The sequence below is a fragment of the Zonotrichia albicollis genome, chromosome 10 (genome assembly GCF_047830755.1).
Source record: "Zonotrichia albicollis isolate bZonAlb1 chromosome 10, bZonAlb1.hap1, whole genome shotgun sequence".
In the NCBI taxonomy this organism is placed as follows: Eukaryota; Metazoa; Chordata; class Aves; order Passeriformes; family Passerellidae; genus Zonotrichia; species Zonotrichia albicollis.
In genome coordinates, this window is record NC_133828.1 from 219,831 (window position 1) to 242,136 (window position 22,306).

General features: G+C 48.1%; 2 long non-coding RNA genes and 1 other non-coding gene across 3 annotated transcripts; all 3 read right to left on the reverse strand.

The window, feature by feature from the left end:
- Positions 1–5,948: 5,948 nt before the first annotated feature.
- On the reverse strand, positions 5,949–10,706 carry LOC141730394 (uncharacterized). Its single transcript, XR_012581846.1, has 3 exons — positions 10,330–10,706; positions 8,900–9,106; positions 5,949–7,776 (listed from the first exon to the last, which is right to left on the reverse strand). It is a non-coding gene; the product is annotated as an uncharacterized LOC141730394 (long non-coding RNA).
- On the reverse strand, positions 6,114–6,222 carry LOC141730528 (small nucleolar RNA SNORA57). Its single transcript, XR_012582049.1, has one exon. It is a non-coding gene; the product is annotated as a small nucleolar RNA SNORA57 (small nucleolar RNA).
- A 1,340-nt stretch (positions 10,707–12,046) lies between the features above and the next one.
- LOC141730395 (uncharacterized) lies at positions 12,047–12,795 on the reverse strand. The gene is made up of 2 exons (XR_012581847.1): positions 12,445–12,795; positions 12,047–12,296 (listed from the first exon to the last, which is right to left on the reverse strand). It is a non-coding gene; the product is annotated as an uncharacterized LOC141730395 (long non-coding RNA).
- Positions 12,796–22,306: the final 9,511 nt, after the last annotated feature.

Here is a 22,306-nt window from a genome sequence, read left to right on the forward strand (position 1 = left end):
CTTATAAACCCTCCAGGATTTACGACCAACCCCTTCAGGACAGCAGCCAAGTGTCCCATGAGGTGGTGCTGCACCAAAGAACCACCTGACAGGTTCCAAAGAGTCAAATGCACAATATTTTGCAAAGCCGTAAAATCTTGCAAAATAACAAAAATACGATAGATATAAACTACAGGGCAAGAGTACAAGTGTTCGCTTTAAGAGCTGGAACCATCCAGGTGAGCACCTGATAACTGGATCCTCACCAGAGTTTGAACCCTTCGGTACACAGAAGGGTTTTCCCCAGAAATTTCACAGACTGAGTTTTGATAGAAGCACACTTGCCAGATCCTCAGAAGCATCACCCATTCTCCAGGTGTCTGCAGAGAACTGCAAATGGCTCTCACGTAGTTTGAGCTAGTTCTCCAAGGTCTCAGGGTGAATTTCACCAGATGCAACCAAATCCGGCGACTCCCAGTGGGACAGAAGGAACCCAAAGTTTGGGTAAGCAGAGCTGCAGCAAATACTGAGGAAACAAACATAACAGCGTAAAAAATAATAAACCATCCTTTTTTTTTCTCTTGCTTTTGTTTTTTTCTTATTCAGATCAGCATAGCAATTAAAGAGAAGGTGAAAAACTCACCATTACTGAACATTTCATCATCTGTAAGCCGAGCATCCTTAGCGTAGAGGACTCCAAAGTTAAAATTCACCGATCCCTGGGAAATAAAACCAAATATTGTATGATAAACAGTCAAACAGCAGACATAAAAATTTGTTTCCTCTAAGGACTTTCAGGTATGTATGTATCTTTGCATACATCCTACACATTAGAACATACACTTTATACCATCACCTAATACATAATATTTTACCTTTAAATTTTGATAGTATAGCATGAATTTTTAACTTAAATTGGCGATCTATTATTATTAAGTTGGTACTGAAAGTTATTTCTGCTGTCACGTTCAAAAAAACATTATTTTTTTTTTACTGTAATGAGCAATGGATTTCAAAGTCATCACAAGCCCATCAAAATACAAAGCTGTATTCACTGGGCGGGTCTGTGAGCTAGAAGTAGTTAGGCTTGTACTTCCCTCTTGTGTTCCAGAACCGATAAATCCTGTCAACAAAACCAGGATCTTTAGCCCACTGCTGTGAAAGATTCTACAAGGATGATGGTTTGATTTGTGTTTACAAGTTTTGATTTGAAATGGCCAGTTCAATGGATAAAGACAGTTTAAGTACTATTACGTTACTATTATTATTATTTCTATTATTATTTTTACTATTACTACTACTATTATTATCACCTGCTACTGGAAGAAACAAACCAGTCGTACCTATACTTAATTACTTTTATTTCCAGAAAATAATAAAGAAAAGGAACCAAACCAAAAAAAGTCACTTCCTACCTTTTATATCAAGGGATGAAAAATTTCTCTTGGGCTCTTCTCCAATTTATCAAGACTCATAGCACTGAAAGGCAAACAAAACAGTGCTTTATAGAAGGGCAAGTGCACATTTCAAGGCTGAACCACCAACCGATTGCAGTGACAGCAGTTACAACATGAATCGTTCCGAGAGCCTCTGTTAAATGCAATGTTCTGTGGAACTGCCATTTCTTTCCCAAAATACTAACTTCCAACACTTCCTAAACGTATTTGGTATTTTAAAACAACAGAAGTTAGTGAGACACTGTGTGGAGGTCAGGTTTAAATTTATTTCCTTCTAAAGCACAGAGCTCTGTTCCATCACCCTTCACTTCGGCTCTGCACTGAATCACGGTGAGCATTTGAGGAGTGCTCAATAACCAATTCTATTTCTCTCTTTTTCTAGTTCTCTCTATTCCTAAATAATTAAAGACAAGTCCAATGAAAAATGACAAGTTCAGCATCAAAGTCACACTTTTTCCCTTTGTCTGGTCAAGAACAGGCTCTAAATTAACTTAGTGCTGCCTGCAACGATTAAGACGTGCAAAACCATTTTTACATGTTTTATAGGTTTATCATAAAAGCCACGGAACGCAAGCTCTGAATTACAGGAAAAGGTACACAGTCAAATATCTAAAGGGATCACTTATTTGTAAATGCATACCTTGACAGAGATCGCACTGAGAACGTTTCTGTGGGACTCTAAGGGAGACATATTTTCTGAGTACCCTGTAAACAAGAAAAGCTAGGATATATTACAGGACATACCCACTTTTTCTACATATTCAAATAGGATTTTTAATAAAAACAACTCAGTTGAAAAAGAAAGAAGAAAACCAAGGTCATTTTACTCAGCTATATTTACTCCTGATTTAGAGAAAAAAAAAAGTCACGGGTGCTGCAAAGAAAAAAAAAAGTGAACCATAAACGCCTACAGTACAATTTTAAAACAAGTGCTTGGATAAAAGAATCTCATGGAACGTGAAGTAGAAAAAAAGTGAAACCACTATCAGACCTGCCTATTTTCTCACCTTGGTACAAGAAAATCCTAAAAGCAGTATAAAGTCACTGCCTAAAACCGGTCATGGGATGTAACCAAGAACAATTTAGGCATTTGCTAATCTAGACAGAAAGCTTTTCTGGATGCTAGTGTCAAATCACAAGTTTTGTCTTTCAGAAGCCCGACAATGCTGGAAAGCACTTTCCCTGGGGCTCGGGAGGGCAGGGGCAGAAGGGGATGAGTTTGCAGATCGCACCTGTGCCATCGGAAGGATACAGCCCGCCTGCTCCCTGCGCTGGGCATTCTCCCGGCCATCTCTGGCTTTACCGCTCAGCGCCGCTCCATCCGTTTGCATGGCAGAAAGAGCCTCGAGCACTAGCGCAGGCAGCAGCCCAGTCATTCCGGCGATATCGCAGCGCCCTCTGCTCGCAACGCCCAACACGCGGCGGAGCCGCCTCCGCCCGCAGCACCGGCAGCAGCCCGAGGGAGACGGCTGCAGCTCGGGGGCTGCTGCGCCTCCGCCAGCCTGAGGGCAGCCGCCCCACCGGGACCGCGGGAGCGCCCGGCGCCGCTCGCCCGGGGCGGCTCCTGCAGCTCCCGGCCCGCGGCAGCAAAGCACCGCCTCGCCCTCCGCCATCGCTACCGCTTAGTAAGGCCGAAGAACCGGGCCGACGCCCCTTCCGCGCTGCTCAGCTCCGTGCGGGCGGCCAGACGGAGGCTTCGCCCCTCCAGCGTCGCAGCCGCAGCGCCGTCCCGCGCGAGACTGGGGCCGGGAGCTGCCCGCGCACAGCCCCGCGCGGCCGCCTGGCACGCCAGCCACTCCGGTGCCGCGCCAGCCGTTGCGTCACACGCCTCGCCGGCAGCACGGCCTGCCGGGAGTTGTAGTCTCGGGCTGACAGCCACTGCTCCGTCCTCCGCCACCGGGAGCTGCAGTCCCTCCCGGGCATCAAACGGGTCCTTCGCCCCAGGGCGGGGAAGGACCTGAGGCAGCAACGCTCCTCCCGAATGCCCTCTCTTTTTCGCTCCAACTCTTTTTTCTTTTTTCACTCTGCTTTTCACCCCTTCCCTTCCCTCTGGTGCTCCTGATTCCTTTCCTTTCCTTCCCTTTTCCTTTCCTTTTCTTCTTTTTCTGATCTTGGTTTTCCTTTCTAGCTTAAGAATAAAAAAGCAGCAGTAGAAACTTTCAGGCTACCTGGGAGTAAAAAAAAACTGCAAAACGAAAATGATGTAAAGAAAACTATTTATTCCCTGGGAGCCTGAAATTTTCTACTGCTGCACATGACATAGAGCTTTTATTTCTTCTTATAGATAGTTGATATTTTATACTTACTTTATACAGCGCCCCCTGCCGTGTGCCCCGGAGACCTGCAGGGAGAGCGCTGCGGCGTCCTTCGGTTCTGTTTCAAGAAACTCGGCTCAATTCGGCTTGCTTCGGCTCTTGGTCTAAACTCGTTTCAGTTCGGCTCTACGGCCGAACTCGGCACGCTTGGACGAAACTCGGTCACATTCGGCGCATTGTCTAAATGCGGCCAGTGTCGGCTACCCTCGGCTATCGATTCCAGTCGGCTATCATCGGCTCTTGGTGTAAACTCGGATGTTTTCGGCCACACTCGGCTCTTCGGCTCAAGTCGGCTCTTTTCGGCAACACTCGGCTCTTCGCCTCTTCCGAACAATTCGGCCCCGCTCGAAATATACCTATTTTTACATTGGAAGTATACATTTCTCTTAGGATTTTTCCTTCTCTAACACTTGCAGGATTCAAAATAAAACCCCTGCGTCCACCCATACATGCCAAATACAAACCCCTTTCATTTCAACTGTATTTCATTTTTTTTAAATAATATTTTTCAAATTTAGATCCACATTTATATTTAAATTCTATACTGATGTGTGTTCGATTTTGCATTTCTATTTTCCGATTTATTTATAAATTTATATTCTATGTTACAACTCTTCCTATTACTTCTATTTTTTTTCGTATTTTTATTCAGATCTTTATATATTTATTATATCTTTCTGTGTGAGGATTTTTACTTCTGTAGCACTTCCATTATTTAAAATAAAACCCCTGCCTCCACCCACGTTAAAGCCAAAAAGAAAACCCTTTCTTCTCAACTGTATTTCAATATTTTTTAAAATTCTGTTTTTCAGGTCCATATTCACATTTACATTTAAAATGTATACTTACGTATGCTGTTATTTGTATTCTCCATTACATCTCTTCCTATTATCTCTATTTACTTATATTTTGTGTTTATATATATATTTATATCTTGATTGTATATCTCAATATTGAGAAATATATACCAATAATATCTACATTCATATCATTTAAAATAAAAACCCTGCCTCTAACCCAGTAAGAATAAAAAAAAACCCAACCCTTTAGTTCAAACAATATTTAAATAGGTTTTATCCTTATGTCTGATTTTTATATTCCTATTTGCATTTATAATGTACATTAATGTATATTGCTTACTTATACATTTATCTTTATCAATCTCAATTTGTAAATAAATTTATATTCTACATTACATCTGATGCGAGCAGTTATATATTTTTATACATATTTTTATACATTGATTACATATTTCTGCGTCAAGATTTTTACTGCTGTAACACCTATTTAAAATAAAACCCCTGCCTCTACTTAAATAAAAGCCAAAAATTCCCTTTCTTTTAAACTATACTTAACTATTTTTATATTTATATTCCCATTTATAATTTATATTGCCGTATCATGTTATTTATATTCTATACTACAACTCTTCATATTACTTACCTATATTTATAGTTCAATTTGTAGTCATAGTTTAGCAATCTCCCTTTATATATTTATTATCTATTTCTATATTAAGATTCACATTTCTATAACACTTCTATTATTTAAAATAAAACTCCTGCCTCTAACCAAATAAAAACGACCGGATAAACCGTTCTGGCACGTTGAAACCATAGAGACGGCAGCTGGGAGGACCGGAAATTGTCTCCGCCATCTTGAAACCATAGAGAGAAGGGACGGGACGACCGGATAAACCCTTCTGGCACATTTAAACCATAGAGACGGCAGCTGGGAGGACCGGAAATTGTCTCCGCCATCTTGAAACCATAGAGAGAAGGGACGGGACCACCGGATAAACCCTTCTGGCAAATTGAAACCATAGAGACGGGAGCTGGGAGGACCGGAAATTGTCTCCGCCATGTTGAAACCATAGAGACGGTGGACGGGACGACCGGAAATCTCTTCTGGCATATTGAAACCATAGAGACGGCGGCTGGGAGGACTGAAAATTCTCACCGCCATCTTGAAACCATAGAGACGGGGGCTGGGAGGACCGAAAATCCCCTCTGGCACATAATTATCATAGAGATGGCGGCCTGGAGGACCTGGAGTTGTACCCCCCCTCACGGCCGCATTCCTCCCCCGCGACCGTCGGGATCGGGGTCACGGAGCGGCTTCAGAACCGGGAAGGGAACGGGAGATCCCCGCCCTCACCCCGGGACGCGCCGATACCAAAAGTAGACACAAGACCAAAGCGGTTCAGAACGGTTTATTAACAATTTAAAGTACAAAATCACCCCTTAGCCGGCGGCGCGGTCCCGTGGCGTTCCCGGTCCTTCAGCGGGCCCTGCAGACGAGAAAATGACGATGAAGCGGCGGCCCCGAGCGCTCCGGAGCTCCGTGGCAGAGGCGCCCGGGGCCTTGTCCCGGCGTGTGAGGGTGGGACCGGCGGACGCCACCGCCGGCACCGAAGACATCGCGCTGGTCGCTGAGGTCTACAACCTAATAAAACCCCCAATTTAACTATATTTAAGTATTTTCATATTTACAATCTATATTTATATATCTTTGTGCATATATATAATAGACTATCATTTATCTATATGATGTTACAATTCTATACCATGAATTATAGTTTTATATATGTATCTGTTCTCTATATTTATGTTTACCACTCTAATGTTATATTTCTTTTTAAATGTATATTTATTTCTATTTTCATCTCTATATTAAACCATGTGAATTCATTAGCCCGACACATCAGAGCCACAACAATACCGTACTTTTGTCAGCATCGGCACGCAGCACACGCTCATCCCATCGCAGCACATCAAAACAAAACCTATTTTTATCACTAACGGAACAAACATCCCACAACACTGAACCCTCATAAACACTCAAATAAACCTAACCCAAAATAAATTTTAAATCCCACTTCAACTAGCCCAAAACCTGCGCACATGCTCATCATAAACGTCCTCCTAAACCAGTATCTCAAAAACCCCAAAAACCTCCAATACACCTTGAAAATGACACAACTGCTAAGAAAAACCAACACCCACTAAAAATTAAATCAAACCAACTCACTAGACTCAAAACTGTACAACTGACCCTAAACACTACTGTAAAAAGCCCCCAAAGCTCTACCTTTATGCTAATGCACAAATAAAAACCAATAATCTATAAAACTTAATTTAAAATTAAAAGAAAACTAATTCAAAGCATAAAAATAAAAAATCTAAACTGTTAAAATACTAAAAAATATCACTACCCAAATTAAAAAACATATTGCCTACAAAAACCCACCACGTGAATACTCCTGGCACCAAAAATAAAACTAAAAAAACCTATCGAACCAGAAAGAAAATGGAACTTAGGAAAACCAAAACCATAAGGTTCAAGTACTCACACCACATCCCTTACCAGACAGCAACTATAAACAACATCAAACCATACAATCAATTCTAAAAACCACCTTAAAACCACTACATTGAAAAACCTTTCAAAAATTAAACACTGCATTTAACCAAAGCCATCGAATAAATTCACACCCACAAACTCCGGCAGCCCAGCTGGCCCAACCAAAGCTGTATGTTTATGCATACAGTAAACAAAGCCAAAACCCCAGTAATACCTATCACAAGTCTATGAAAGAAACCTATTGAAATCAATCCTGTCTCAAATACAAACCAACCCATCCAGAAAGTTAGTTCACTCAAAAAACAACTTACACTGAGTTAATCATACCAAGAAATTAAACAACACACCATATACCACCAATGAATATAACAGTCAGGTAAAGAAAATCTACTTTTTTTTTTCTTTTTTTTATTTAAACTAACTTCTTTTATTAGCTAGAACAAAAGATTTTGCCAGGCCTGTAACAACAACAACAACTTCTTTTTCTTCTTCACCTTCTGAAATGTCCCTTCTCACTCCCAAATTCCTTTCAACTCCTGAGTTTACACCCAAGCAAAAAGCAAAATTCGTGCGCTCGCGCGTTCGATGCTCCTGTCAGATTCTCTGCTTCCCTCCACATCTTCTTACGCTTTCAGCCTTCACGCCGTCCTGCCGTGATGAGTCTGACAGAAGAACAGGCACATGTTAACAGAGCATTTCCCTCCCTCCCTCCCTCTGGTTTCCTCAGCACATTTCAATCCATCCCAAGCCTGCAACGATGCACGCTCACCCCAAGGCTCACAGCAAGCATGCAGCAGCTCAGGCTTACTGGGCTCCAGGGCTCTGTGCCTTAGACAGCCGAGGAAACTTCTGATGAGCCTCCGTTCCAATAAACTGGGATGCAAACTCACCTCCATCTCAGAGCCTCAGTGACCTCGGCCAGCCCCTTCCTCACTTCCCTGGGTCACAATCACTTCCAGGCAGAAGGATGCCAAGCAGGCTTTTGTCTTTTCTCTTAAGTGCCAACAGGTAAAATATGTAGGCTTTGACATAACTGATTACCCTCTCTTTGCACTCTCTTTGCACTCTCAGTTTTAAAGAAAAGATAGAAGAAGATTGCTGCTAAATCCATATGGGATAAGGAGGAAAGCAGCAAGGATCCCAGGCCAGCAGCGTGCCCAGGCAGCGTCACGTCCCTGCCACCCTGTGACAAGGCACACAGCTGCAAAGCCCCAAAGCCTGCAGGCCCTGGAGCTGCCACACGGATGGACCCGGTTCCCTTCCCGGGTGCCCAGAGGGAAACCTGAGGGCAGGTGTCCACCCCGAGGCTGCACCCAGAGCCCCGGGCAGGGATGGAGTCGCTGACTGCCCTCTGGGGACGAGACCCTCCCTGCAGGCGACACTGCCTTGTCCTCTCCCTCCCCGTGGGACAGGGACCTCCAGGCTCTATCACCAGCCTCCTTCCGTCAGCATCCAGGTGCTGTGTTAGAGCCACAGGGGTCGAGGCTTTCCAGAACCATAGCGTCCTTTAGGTTGCAAAAGCCTTCTAAGGTCATCGAGCCCGGCTGCTGCCCCAGCACTGCCAAGCCCCCACCCCAATCAGGTCCCTAAACACCACATCTTGCCATGCTTTAAATGTCTCCAGCAATGGGGACTGCCCTGGGCAGCCTGCTCCTATGCCTGACCACCCTTTCAGTGAAGAAATTGGTCCTCAAAGCCAATCTAAGCCTTCCCTGCTGCAACTTCAGGCCATTTCCTTTTGTCACCTCACTTCTTACTGGGGAGATCTCGGTACTTAAACCTTACCTGCTCCTTCCCTAGCAGGTCTCTGGCTTGGCTCGATGAGAGGAGAAACACTCCCACCACAGGAATGGCAGCTCGGCAGCTCCCACACCAAGGCAGGCTGCAGGCAGGGAGCAGCTGTCCCCACCACAGCTCGCGGGTCAGCTCTCAGAGATTGGCTCTGCTCTTCCTCCCGGGCAGATCTCTGCTCAGTGCTTCAGAACTGGCTGTCTGGAGGAAGCGGAAAAAACAGGTTAGCCAAGAATTTTATCCCGACTTATCTGATGTCTTTGCCCGCTTTGCCTCCTCCTGACTTCCTCCTGCTAAGAAAACAGCTGCCTTTGGACTTCTAGGGGGAACTTTCACGTAATGCTTACAGAAAAGGAAATACAGAAAACTGCCTCCTTTTTAAAGACTCAGCCAAGCAGACAGGTAACTGCAGCTTCTCCATCCCCACTGCCTGCAGAGCTGGCAGGCACCAGGCCAGCTCTGCTCCTGCTTCAAGCTGTTCCCAACTCTGCCAGAAGAACTGAAGGCTGCTCTGGCGTTCCATTGCTCCGCTTCTCCCAAAAAAGATCCGTCAGCGCCGATACCCCTCCACGGGAAGGGCTCTTCTGTCTCACACGCTTGGTGACACGAGGCTACGCGAAGCTGCAGCAGCCTCTGCTCCACGTGGGAAGGGCTTTCTTCCTCCTCTGGCACCTGGCTGGCACAGCTTGCTCACAGATGCTGGGGCTGCCCCATCCCTGGAAGTGTTCCAGGCCCATTGGTGCTCTGGCATCAGGCTCAGAGCAACCTGCTCTAGGGAACCACGTCCCTGCCCACGGCAGCAGGCTTGGAATGAGGTGATCTTTAGAGCCCCTTCCAACCTGAATTATTCCATGATTCTATCAACTCAAAACACTAGGGGAATACATCTGTAAAGGTCACTAAATACATGAAAGAATCTCCCCATCAGCAAATTTTTGAATGAAAAGTATATCTACAAACAGGGAGAAATATCCTTGCTACCTGCTCTTGCTACCTTTCAGGCCTAATTTTAGCTATCACTTCAAGTTTTAAAATATTTTCTTTTGAAATTATAGGCAGTGTTCAAATTTTAGCATTTTTACACTATTGCAGAAGCAAAAATTGCTGACAATCAGGCCGTGTCATTCTTTATGGAGCAGAGCCATCATGACAGAATTTCTGGGACAGAAATTTTACACGATGTCACTCCACAGAGAGCACCAAATTCCACATCAGGTGGCACTTCTGCTCCACATCAGAAATCTAAACTAGGACAAGTGAAGTTTTGACTTGGCACTGTCAAAACAGACCGACTTGGCACTGGTGCCACCTTGGGTCTGGGAACCACCCTGCATACCAAAGAATTTCAGGAGCCAGCCGGCCACCCCCAGCCACAGCCCCCCCCACACAAACCACGGCCCTTTTCCCTGGCAAACAAAACTCACCTGCCCCGCTTCTGGATGGCACACTGCAGGAGCCACGAGGCGCTATCACGTCAGCCCGACTTGGCACTGGGGCCAGCTTGGGTCTGGGAACCATCCTGCCTATCGTGGAATTTCAGGAGCCACCAGGCCACTCCCGGCTACAGGCTAACCTCGGTCTCACGCGGCTCTTTGTCCTAACGCGGCTAATGTCAGCTACACTAGGCTATCCTGGTCTCTTAAGCTAAACGCGGTTATTTTCGGCCACACTCAGCTCTTCGGAACAGTTCAGCCCGGCTCGGCTCGCTGAGGGCGGGAGAGCGGGCATGAGAGGACCCCGGCGCAGACAGGCCAGGTTTACCCAGATGCCTGTCACAAACCCGCAGAAATACGCCCGCCCGCGGCGACGCTGAGCCCACAGCATGTATCGGATACGCTTCAAGCGCCACAAAAAAATCCGTCGGGGCCGCCATGACGTCGGTGTTCCATGCAGGCAGTTCACTTACACCCACCGGGGTCCTCCACTTCCCCGCCATCTCGAGAAGGTCAACGAAAAGTCCGAGACACCCGCGACACGCCACTCCCAGCATGGCGGCCTCTCGGCTGCCTGCCGGCGCACGGCTGCAGTACCGCGCTCTGCCCACAAGGCGGCAGCACTGCCGCCCGCCCCAGACGGGGGCGCAGCGCGCCTCGGGGCTGCGGGCAGCGACGGCGGCAAAAAAGAACAGGGGCGACCCCAGCCAAAAACTGCTCTGAAATAAATGCCAAAAACCTGTCTTTTACCCGACCAGAACCAAACAAACCGCCTTGGTTTAAAATCCTATTAAAATCAATTTGAAATTCCTATTTTTCGTATTTATATTCACATGCATATTTATAGTGGACACTGATGTAGCATGTAATTTATAAAATATATTCTGTGTATTGCTACTGTTTATATTTATTTATATGTTGTGGTTTTAAAAATATCTTTCTATATTTATTGTATATTTCTATGTTAAAAGCATGATAGAAATGTAGTTTTAATTAAAATAAAAATCCCATACTAACTAAACAAATACAAAAAAGCTCTATTCTTTTAAACTATATTGAAATATTTTTATATTTATAGCTTGCATGACTATATTCACATTTATATTTATAGTTTATATTTAAGCATTATATTAATCATGATATATAATATGTGTCTTATTCAAATAATAGAAATAAATTATTTTTTAAATTATGTACCATATCTACTGCTACAACTTATTTTATCTTATATTTTTAATTTTATATTAGCCTTTAGCTATTTGTGATCTGTTTCTATACTTAGATTTCTACCTTTATATTATTTGTATCTATCATTTCTGTACTAAAACCCCTGTTTTTGCCAAATAAAAAACAAAACCCCCCTTTATGTTAAACTGCTTTAAAAAACTTATAGTATATCAATATGGTGTAATATATAACAAATGACAGATATGATAAACATAAATACATTTATATCAATTTTATATCTATTTCCTATAATACACTATAATAAGATATATACAGTATTACTTGTATTATGGATCTTATATGCAGATATTGATTTATGTTATTTTGAATTTTAAATAATTTAACAGTTCTCTCTATGTTTGAAAGACATTTATATATTTATACTTTGGTTGCGATTTTTTCTGGGTGTTTTCCGGGTCTTTTCTTGCCCTTCTTGGAATTGTTTTTCTGGGTTTTCTCTGGGTTTTTTCTTGCCCATCTTGGGGTTTTTTTCTGGGTTTCTTCATGCCCATCTTCGGGGTTTTTTTCTGGGTTTTTTCTTGCCTGTCTTCGGGTTCTTTTCTGGGTTTTTTTCTTGCCCATCTTGTTGGGCTTTTTTTCTGGGTTTTTTCTTGCCCATCATCGTCTGTTTTACTGGGTTTTAAGCCAACATGGGTACATTCCATGTCAGTACATACAATATAACCCGGCTGAGGATTTTTTATTCTAACTTTAAAAATGAGTTGCAAAACCTGAAAAGCAAAAGTCATATACACAAGGTTAAATCCAGTCAGCATGTGCCCACACATGCAGAGACGAGCAGACACAGACAGACACAGCCACGTGCTCTCACACACACTGACACACTCTTGCCACTTACACGCTCGCTGTGGCCCTTACCTGAGACGCTGAAGAACGTGCTGTGACACATCTTCTGGCTGCTGCTCCTTGAAGTAAATGGCAGACCCTGGGGAAATCAGCAGCCTCGGGGACCTGTGAGACAACAGGAAGGGTCAACGAGTGGCTATCTGACAGCTAGGACTTGTCCCCACTCTGGACCCATAAACTTTCTACCCAAAATCCCACAAAAGACAGATGAAGAGTAAAATTTCTATAACTGTTCTACCTAACTGTGACTACGTGCCAGGGCAGGGCAGCTCTGATCGTAAGTGGTACAATATAAGTACACACAATATAGGCTGAGGTAAACAGTGCAAGTGTAAACAGAGCGTAAGTACACACAATAGAAGGTGACACACTTACATACAGTATAAACCAACACAGGTACACACAAAATAAACCAATATAGGTACATCCAATGTAAGTACATATAGTATAAACCAACATAGGTACATACAGTATAAGTACATACAGTATAAGCCAGCATAGGTACATACAGTATAAGTACATACAGTATAAGCCAGCATAGGTACACACAATAGAGGTACATACAACATAAGCCAACATAGGCAGATACAATACAAGTCAGGACGTGAGATAACTCTCTGGAAGACGAATTCTTGAGCCCTGTACCCTTTGAGAAGATGGAACCTAAGGAACTGCTGCAGTCACCTGAGGAGGTGCATCTGAAAAAAAGTCAGGACAAAAGTCAAAGGGCTGCAGAATAACTTAAGTGCTCGGCTAAATTGGGCTGTAATCGGCAAAACTCGGCTATTGTCGGCTGCATTCGGCTGGATGCGCCTCTTCGGCGCGGCTCGGCTCGCTTCGGCCGAGCTCGGAGCCTCTCGGGTTCATTCGGCTGAACTCGGAGCCTCTCCGTGCGCTCGGCGCGGCTCGGCTCGTTCGGCTCGCTTCGGCCGAACTCGGAGCTGCTTTGTACGTTCGGCTCGGCTCGGCTCGCTTCCGCCGAACTCGGAGCCGCTCTGTGCGCACGGCGCGGCTCGGCTTCATTCAGCCGAACTCGGAGCCTCTCTGTGCGCTCGGCGCGGCTCGGCTCGCTTCGGCCGAACTCGGAGCCAATCCGTGCGTTCGGCGCGGCTCGGCTCGCTTCCGCCGAACTCGGAGCCGCGCTGTGCGCTCGGCGCGCCTCGGCCGAACTCGGAGCCGCTCTGTGCGCTCGGCGCGGCTCGGCTCGTTTCGGCCGAACTCGGAGCCAATCCGTGCGTTCGGCTCGGTTCGGTCGAACTCGGAGCCAATTCGTGCGTTAGGCTCGCTTCATTCGGCCGAACTCGGAGCCGCGCTGTGCGCTCGGCGCGCCTCGGCGCGCCTCGGAGCCGCTCTGTACGCTCGGCGCGGCTAGGCTTCATTCAGCCGAACTCGGAGCCGCTCTGTGCGCTCGGCGCGGCGCGCCTCGGCTCGCGTCGGCCGAACTCGGAGCCGCTCTGTGCGCTCGGCGCGGCTCGGCTTTATTCGGCCGAACTCGGAGCCGCTCTGTGCGCTCGGCGCGCCTCGGCTCGCTTCGTCCGAACTCGGGGCGGCTCTGTGCGCTCGGCGCGGCTCGGCTTTATTCGGCCGAACTCGGAGCCGCTCTGTGCGCTCGGCGCGGCTCGGCACGCTTCGGCCGAACTCGGAGCCAATCCGTGCGCTCAGCGCGCGTCGGCCGAACTCGGAGCCGCTCTGTGCGCTCGGCGCGGCTCGGCTCGCTTCGGCCGAACTCGGACCCACTCTGTGCGCTCGGCGCGGCTCGGCTCGCTTCGGCCGAACTCGGAGCCGCTCTCCATGCGTTCGGCGCGCCTCGGCTCGGCTCGGCTCCCTGAGGGCGGGCAAGCGGCGCCGCCTCACGTTAAACGCGCCCGGCTCGGGGCTCTCCTGCTGCCGCGTCCCGCGGGCGGCCCGCCCATCGCACGGACACGACCGGGAGCGCGGGGCGGCACAGGGGCTCATTAGGCGGTGACCGCACTCGCGCTAATTAGCGCGCACGAGAGCAGCGGGCTCGGTTCGCCTGAGCTCGGCTCCGTTCAGGCAGCCTCGCAAGCCTGGCCTCGGTTCGCTCGAGGCCGTCAGGTTCGGCCGGTCCCGCCTTGCTTCGGCTGAGCTCGTTCCATTCGGCCGAAGGAGGCGTCGTTCGCTCGTGTTTTTACAAATATCTTTCTCTATAGATTGTATATTTCTATATTTAGATTTATACTTCTATAATACTTCTATTATTCCAAATAAAAACCCCGTCTCTAACCAAATAAATACAAAAAACAACCTTCTTTTAAACGAGATTGAAATATTTTTATACTTAGTATAGTTATATTCCCATTTATATTTATAGTTTCTTTTGATGCAGTGTATTAATAATTATATATAATATATGTAAAGTTCTAGAAATGTATTTGAATTATTATTTATATTATGTGTCATATCTACTGCTACAACTAATTTTTTCTTGTTTTTAAACTTTATATATATATCTGTATTTATTTATTACATATTCCTATACTTAGATTTCTACATTTATATTGTTTGTATTTATAATTTTTATAATCAAAACCCTGCCTATTGACAAATAAAAAACCCCCGCTTTATTTAGCTATTTTAAAAAATATTTTCATGATGATAATTTTCATGTTTATATTTGTAATTTATTCTAGATTACATGAGAACACACCTGCTCCTGCACCCCAGTGGGGCTTCCTCTCCTGGGGACCTTGGGGTGCCCCAACGGCATCAGAGCCCCGAGTCTTCACCCCCCTCTCCTCTATTTAGAAACTACACAGGAACTTTTTTCTGGAAACAAAGACATTACCTAAATCCTCTCCCCGTGTCCCAGACAGATAGATGTTCAGTTATTAGTTGACTGGGCAGCAGTTTCTTAAATAGAATGATAAACAAGATGTGAACATTTTAGCTACAAGGAAATAGGCAAATCTGAACAAGGTACCGATGGCCAGCCACTCAAGTAATTTTGAAGCAATTTTTTAAACAATAAAATACTGCTACCACAAAAATAAAGCAAAAAGCTAACTACTGGCTAAGAAAAAATTAACTTTTGACAACAACAACATTCCAACCACACAGGCTTTTTTCCCAATATCATACCTTATAACTACCTCTCTTGGGAATTCTCATCATGTATCCCAAAAGGAATAAATACCTTAGAGCGTCCTAAAGCAAAAAGTAGCACACATGAGCTCCTCACACTCCTGGCAGTGCACTGAGCTCCTCACACTCCAGCGCAGCGTGCACTGAGTCTGCAACAAATTCTGCTCAGTGAGGGTCTGCAAACAAAGGTTCAACTGATGAATTGAACTGATTTTATAGGGATGTTTTCTAAGCACAGAAGCACAAAAAAGAACAAGCAGTAATAATTCTTAAATAAATCTGCAAGTTTTATTTAGCATATATGCGACTGATTTCCACCCTGTGGCTTCTCACTTTGATTGGTCTGTAGGTTCAGGAAGATGACAATGCACACTCTGCCTTCCCTGAGCCCCCACAGCAGCTGAGCGCTGCTCCGTGTGCTCAGATCGTCAGGAGCTGGATTACACGTACCCGGACGGACTGGAACTGCTCTGCTGCAGATTCAGGAGACGACGGCAGAGAGGGGCTGGCCGAGGCGTCGTCCGAATTCCATTTCTGTGTGACGAGAAGCGGTTTGTTCCCAACAGCTGCAACATCCCCGGCTCGCTTCCGTGGTGAGTACCGATGGCACACAAATGGCAGCCCGAGGAAATCGTGTTCTGGGCTCCAAGTGGCTGGGACAGCGTCTGATGTTTTGTTTTGTATCTGTATGACGATTAGTACGACAGGGCTCTGAGGGATGACATGGCAACACAGAATTAAAAACTCCTCGATAGGATTACATCGACTTCTAGGAAAAGACAAAAGCCTATCACCCTTCTGAAATCTACTTTTAATCCAAAGCACACGGATTGTCACTATACTGCACCTTCCAGCTTTTCAAAGCAGCTTACTTCTGAAGACCAGGAAACATTGATTTCTACAGAAACAATGGGCAACCCCCAGGCTAATTTAAGCACTACTCTTTAATAGGGGATCTGCCAGCGTGCCAGTCCAGCTTCAAGTGCACTTTATTTCAGTCTCACATCCCCACAAAATTCTTCTCACATCTTCCAACCCTGAAATCGTATTTTTCCCTAAAGCTTCTCATCATTAGCAATTTCAAAGTAACATAATTTCTTTTTACAACATTCAAAAATGTCATGCTGGACTGTGCTAGAGAGTAATCTGCAAATATAAGCTTAGCAAAGATTGAATTGACTTGTCCAGAGAAAAAACCTACAAGTGAACACCTACACTTGCCTACAAAGAGCTAACAAGCCCCTGGCAGCTACCACATCAAAGCACAGTGGATGTTTCTAATAGAGGATAAGGATAACAATACCACCTTTTGTTCTCTCCAGCTTGTTTTCCCTGCAGTCATATTTGCTTCTTATGATTTTTTAGGGATATCAGGTATCGGTTGTGCAGGGTTACGCACTGCGGAGGGATCTCTCGGTGATGCGGCTGTGCCCAGCTCCTCAAGTTCCGGCAGAGGGAGAGACGCGGAAGGATGCATGCAAGGTGCTGCAGTTTTTGCCCGCCGTGGTGCTGTGTATAGAGCCGTTGGTGGAGGAAGCAGCATGACCCTGACCCTAACCCTAACCCTGACCCTAACCCTAGCCCTTACACCGCCCCCAACCTCACCCGAGGGCTCAACCCCACCCCGGGCCCCACCCCGAGGCCTCAACCCCACCCCGAACCCCAATTAATCTTAAAATGAACCGTAGCCCTTATAATTACCCCTTAAAATTAACCCTAATTTTTAAAATTACCGATTAAAACAAAGCCGTATCCAAGATGGCGGCCCCCACGTTGTCACGTGATTGTTTTCTAAGATGGCGATGGTCACGTGACTTTTAGCAAGATGGCTGCGCCCATGCTGACACGCGGTTTTCGGTAAGATGGCGATGCCCAGCCGAGCACGTGGTATGGGGAGAAGATGGCGGCGCCCAACCGAATGACGTCACTTCCGGCAATATGGCGGCCGCCATGACCGGATTTTTTTCCTCGATTTCTGCCGGATTTTTTGCACTTTCCACGAGTTCCCGGTGGCCGGAATGCTGCTCCGGTTCGCGTGCGGCCAGCGGCGTCGCGGGGAGGGGCTTCTGGGGCGCAGCGGCGGCCTCTGGCCGCGACAGCCTGGCGACGGGGGGCGGCGCCCGGGGGCAGGGGCACGGCGACGGGGGGCGGTGTCTGGGGGCGGTGCCGCGGGGACGGGCAGCTAAAGGCGGGGCGGCGACCGCAGGAGAGGGCCCATAGACGGGGGGCAGCGCCCAGGGGCGGGGGGGCCGGAGACGGCCGCTTTTACGACAGTAGCGCTTTACGGCCGCTTTTACGACAGTCGCGCTTTACGGCCCCTTTTACGACAGTCGCGCTTTCTGGGCCGCTTTTACGACAGTCGCGCTTTACGGCAGTTTTACGACAGTCGCGCTTTACGGCCGCTTTTACGACAGTCGCGCTTTACGGCCCCTTTTACGACAGTCGCGCTTTACGGCAGTTTTACGACAGTCGCGCTTTACGGCCGCTTTTACGACAGTCGCGCTTTACGGCCCCTTTTACGACAGTCGCGCTTTACGGCCGCTTTTACGACAGTCGCGCTTTACGGCAGTTTTACGACAGTCGCGCTTTACGGCCGTTTTACGACAGTCGCGCTTTACGGCCGCTTTTACGACAGTCGCGCTTTACGGCCGTTTTACGACAGTCGCGCTTTACGGCCGCTTTTACGACAGTCGCGGTTTACGGCCGTTTTACGACAGTCGCGCTTTACGGCCGCTTTTACGACAGTCGCGCTTTACGGCAGTTTTTACGACAGTCGCGCTTTACGGCAGTTTTTACGACAGTCGCGCTTTACGGCCGCTTTTACGACAGTCGCGCTTTGAGGCAGTTTTTACGACAGTCGCGCTTTACGGCAGTTTTTACGACAGTCGCGCTTTACGGCCGCTTTTACGACAGTCGCGCTTTGAGGCAGTTTTACGACAGTCGCGCTTTACGGCAGTTTTACGACAGTCGCGCTTTACGGCCGCTTTTACGACAGTCGCGCTTTACGGCAGTTTTACGACAGTCGCGCTTTACGGCCGTTTTACGACAGTCGCGCTTTACGGCAGTTTTACGACAGTCGCGCTTTACGGCCGTTTTACGACCGTCGCGCTTTACGGCAGTTTTACGACAGTCGCGCTTTACGGCCGTTTTACGACAGTCGCGCTTTACGGCCGCTTTTACGACAGTCGCGCTTTACGGCCCCTTTTACGACAGTCGCGCTTTACGGCCGCTTTTACGACAGTCGCGCTTTACGGCCGTTTTACGACAGTCGCGCTTTACGGCAGTTTTACGACAGTCGCGCTTTACGGCCGCTTTTACGACAGTCGCGCTTTACGGCAGTTTTACGACAGTCGCGCTTTACGGCCCCTTTACGACAGTCGCGCTTTACGGCCGCTTTTACGACAGTCGCGCTTTACGGCCGCTTTTACGACAGTCGCGCTTTACGGCAGTTTTACGACAGTCGCGCTTTACGGCCGCTTTTACGACAGTCGCGCTTTACGGCCCCTTTTACGACAGTCGCGCTTTACGGCCCCTTTTACGACAGTCGCGCTTTACGGCCGCTTTTACGACAGTCGCGCTTTACGGCAGTTTTACGACAGTCGCGCTTTACGGCCGCTTTTACGACAGTCGCGCTTTACGGCAGTTTTACGACAGTCGCGCTTTACGGCCCCTTTTACGACAGTCGCGCTTTACGGCAGTTTTACGACAGTCGCGCTTTACGGCCCCTTTTACGACAGTCGCGCTTTACGGCCGCTTTTACGACAGTCGCGCTTTGCGGCAGTTTTACGACAGTCGCGCTTTACGGCCGCTTTACGACAGTCGCGCTTTACGGCCGCTTTTACGACAGTCGCGCTTTGCGGCAGTTTTACGACAGTCGCGCTTTACGGCCGCTTTTACGACAGTCGCGCTTTACGGCAGTTTTACGACAGTCGCGCTTTACGGCCCCTTTTACGACAGTCGCGCTTTACGGCCGCTTTTACGACAGTCGCGCTTTACGGCAGTTTTACGACAGTCGCGCTTTACGGCAGTTTTACGACAGTCGCGCTTTACGGCCCCTTTTACGACAGTCGCGCTTTACGGCCGTTTTACGACAGTCGCGCTTTACGGCCGCTTTTACGACAGTCGCGATTTACGGCAGTTTTACGACAGTCGCGCTTTACGGCCGCTTTTACGACAGTCGCGCTTTGCGGCAGTTTTACGACAGTCGCGCTTTACGGCCCCTTTACGACAGTCGCGCTTTACGGCCGCTTTTACGACAGTCGCGCTTTGCGGCAGTTTTACGACAGTCGCGCTTTACGGCAGTTTTACGACAGTCGCGCTTTACGGCCGTTTTACGACAGTCGCGCTTTACGGCAGTTTTACGACAGTCGCGCTTTACGGCCGTTTTACGACCGTCGCGCTTTACGGCAGTTTTACGACAGTCGCGCTTTACGGCCGTTTTACGACAGTCGCGGTTTACGGCCGCTTTTACGACAGTCGCGCTTTACGGCCCCTTTTACGACAGTCGCGCTTTACGGCCGCTTTTACGACAGTCGCGCTTTACGGCCCCTTTTACGACAGTCGCGCTTTACGGCCCCTTTTACGACAGTCGCGGTTTACGGCCGTTTTACGACCGTCGCGCTTTACGGCCGCTTTTACGACAGTCGCGCTTTGCGGCAGATTTACGACAGTCGCGCTTTACGGCCGCTTTACGACAGTCGCGCTTTACGGCCGCTTTTACGACAGTCGCGCTTTGCGGCAGTTTTACGACAGTCGCGCTTTACGGCAGTTTTACGACAGTCGCGCTTTACGGCCGCTTTTACGACAGTCGCGCTTTGAGGCAGTTTTACGACAGTCGCGCTTTACGGCAGTTTTACGACAGTCGCGCTTTACGGCCGCTTTTACGACAGTCGCGCTTTACGGCCGCTTTTACGACAGTCGCGCTTTACGGCAGTTTTACGACAGTCGCGCTTTACGGCCGTTTTACGACAGTCGCGCTTTACGGCAGTTTTACGACAGTCGCGCTTTACGGCCGCTTTTACGACAGTCGCGCTTTACGGCCCCTTTTACGACAGTCGCGCTTTACGGCCGCTTTTACGACAGTCGCGGTTTACGGCCGTTTTACGACAGTCGCGCTTTACGGCAGTTTTACGACAGTCGCGCTTTACGGCCGTTTTACGACAGTCGCGCTTTACGGCCGCTTTTACGACAGTCGCGCTTTACGGCCGCTTTTACGACAGTCGCGCTTTACGGCAGTTTTACGACAGTCGCGCTTTACGGCCGCTTTTACGACAGTCGCGCTTTGAGGCAGTTTTACGACAGTCGCGCTTTACGGCCGCTTTTACGACAGTCGCGCTTTGCGGCAGTTTTACGACAGTCGCGCTTTACGGCCCCTTTACGACAGTCGCGCTTTACGGCAGTTTTACGACAGTCGCGCTTTACGGCAGTTTTACGACAGTCGCGCTTTACGGCCGCTTTTACGACAGTCGCGCTTTACGGCAGTTTTACGACAGTCGCGCTTTACGGCCGCTTTTACGACAGTCGCGCTTTACGGCAGTTTTACGACAGTCGCGCTTTACGGCCCCTTTTACGACAGTCGCGCTTTACGGCCGCTTTTACGACAGTCGCGCTTTACGGCAGTTTTACGACAGTCGCGCTTTACGGCCGCTTTTACGACAGTCGCGATTTACGGCAGTTTTACGACAGTCGTGCTTTACGGCCGCTTTTACGACAGTCGCGATTTACGGCAGTTTTACGACAGTCGCGCTTTACGGCCGCTTTTACGACAGTCGCGCTTTACGGCCGGTTTTACGACAGTCGCGCTTTACGGCCGTTTTACGACAGTCGCGCTTTACGGCCGTTTTACGACAGTCGCGCTTTACGGCCGCTTTTACGACAGTCGCGCTTTGCGGCAGTTTTACGACAGTCGCGCTTTACGGCCGCTTTTACGACAGTCGCGCTTTACGGCCGCTTTTACGACAGTCGCGCTTTACGGCAGTTTTACGACAGTCGCGCTTTACGGCCCCTTTACGACAGTCGCGCTTTACGGCCGCTTTTACGACAGTCGCGCTTTGCGGCAGTTTTACGACAGTCGCGCTTTACGGCCGCTTTTACGACAGTCGCGCTTTACGGCAGTTTTACGACAGTCGCGCTTTACGGCCGCTTTTACGACAGTCGCGCTTTGCGGCAGTTTTACGACAGTCGCGCTTTACGGCCGTTTTACGACCGTCGCTCTTTACGGCAGTTTTACGACAGTCGCGCTTTACGGCCGTTTTACGACAGTCGCGCTTTACGGCCGCTTTTACGACAGTCGCGCTTTACGGCCCCTTTTACGACAGTCGCGCTTTACGGCCGCTTTTACGACAGTCGCGCTTTACGGCCCCTTTTACGACAGTCGCGGTTTACGGCCGTTTTACGACCGTCGCGCTTTACGGCCGCTTTTACGACAGTCGCGCTTTGCGGCAGATTTACGACAGTCGCGCTTTACGGCCGCTTTACGACAGTCGCGCTTTACGGCCGCTTTTACGACAGTCGCGCTTTGCGGCAGTTTTACGACAGTCGCGCTTTACGGCAGTTTTACGACAGTCGCGCTTTACGGCCGCTTTTACGACAGTCGCGCTTTGAGGCAGTTTTACGACAGTCGCGCCTTACGGCAGTTTTACGACAGTCGCGCTTTACGGCCGCTTTTACGACAGTCGCGCTTTACGGCCGCTTTTACGACAGTCGCGCTTTACGGCCCCTTTTACGACAGTCGCGCTTTACGGCCGCTTTTACGACAGTCGCGATTTACGGC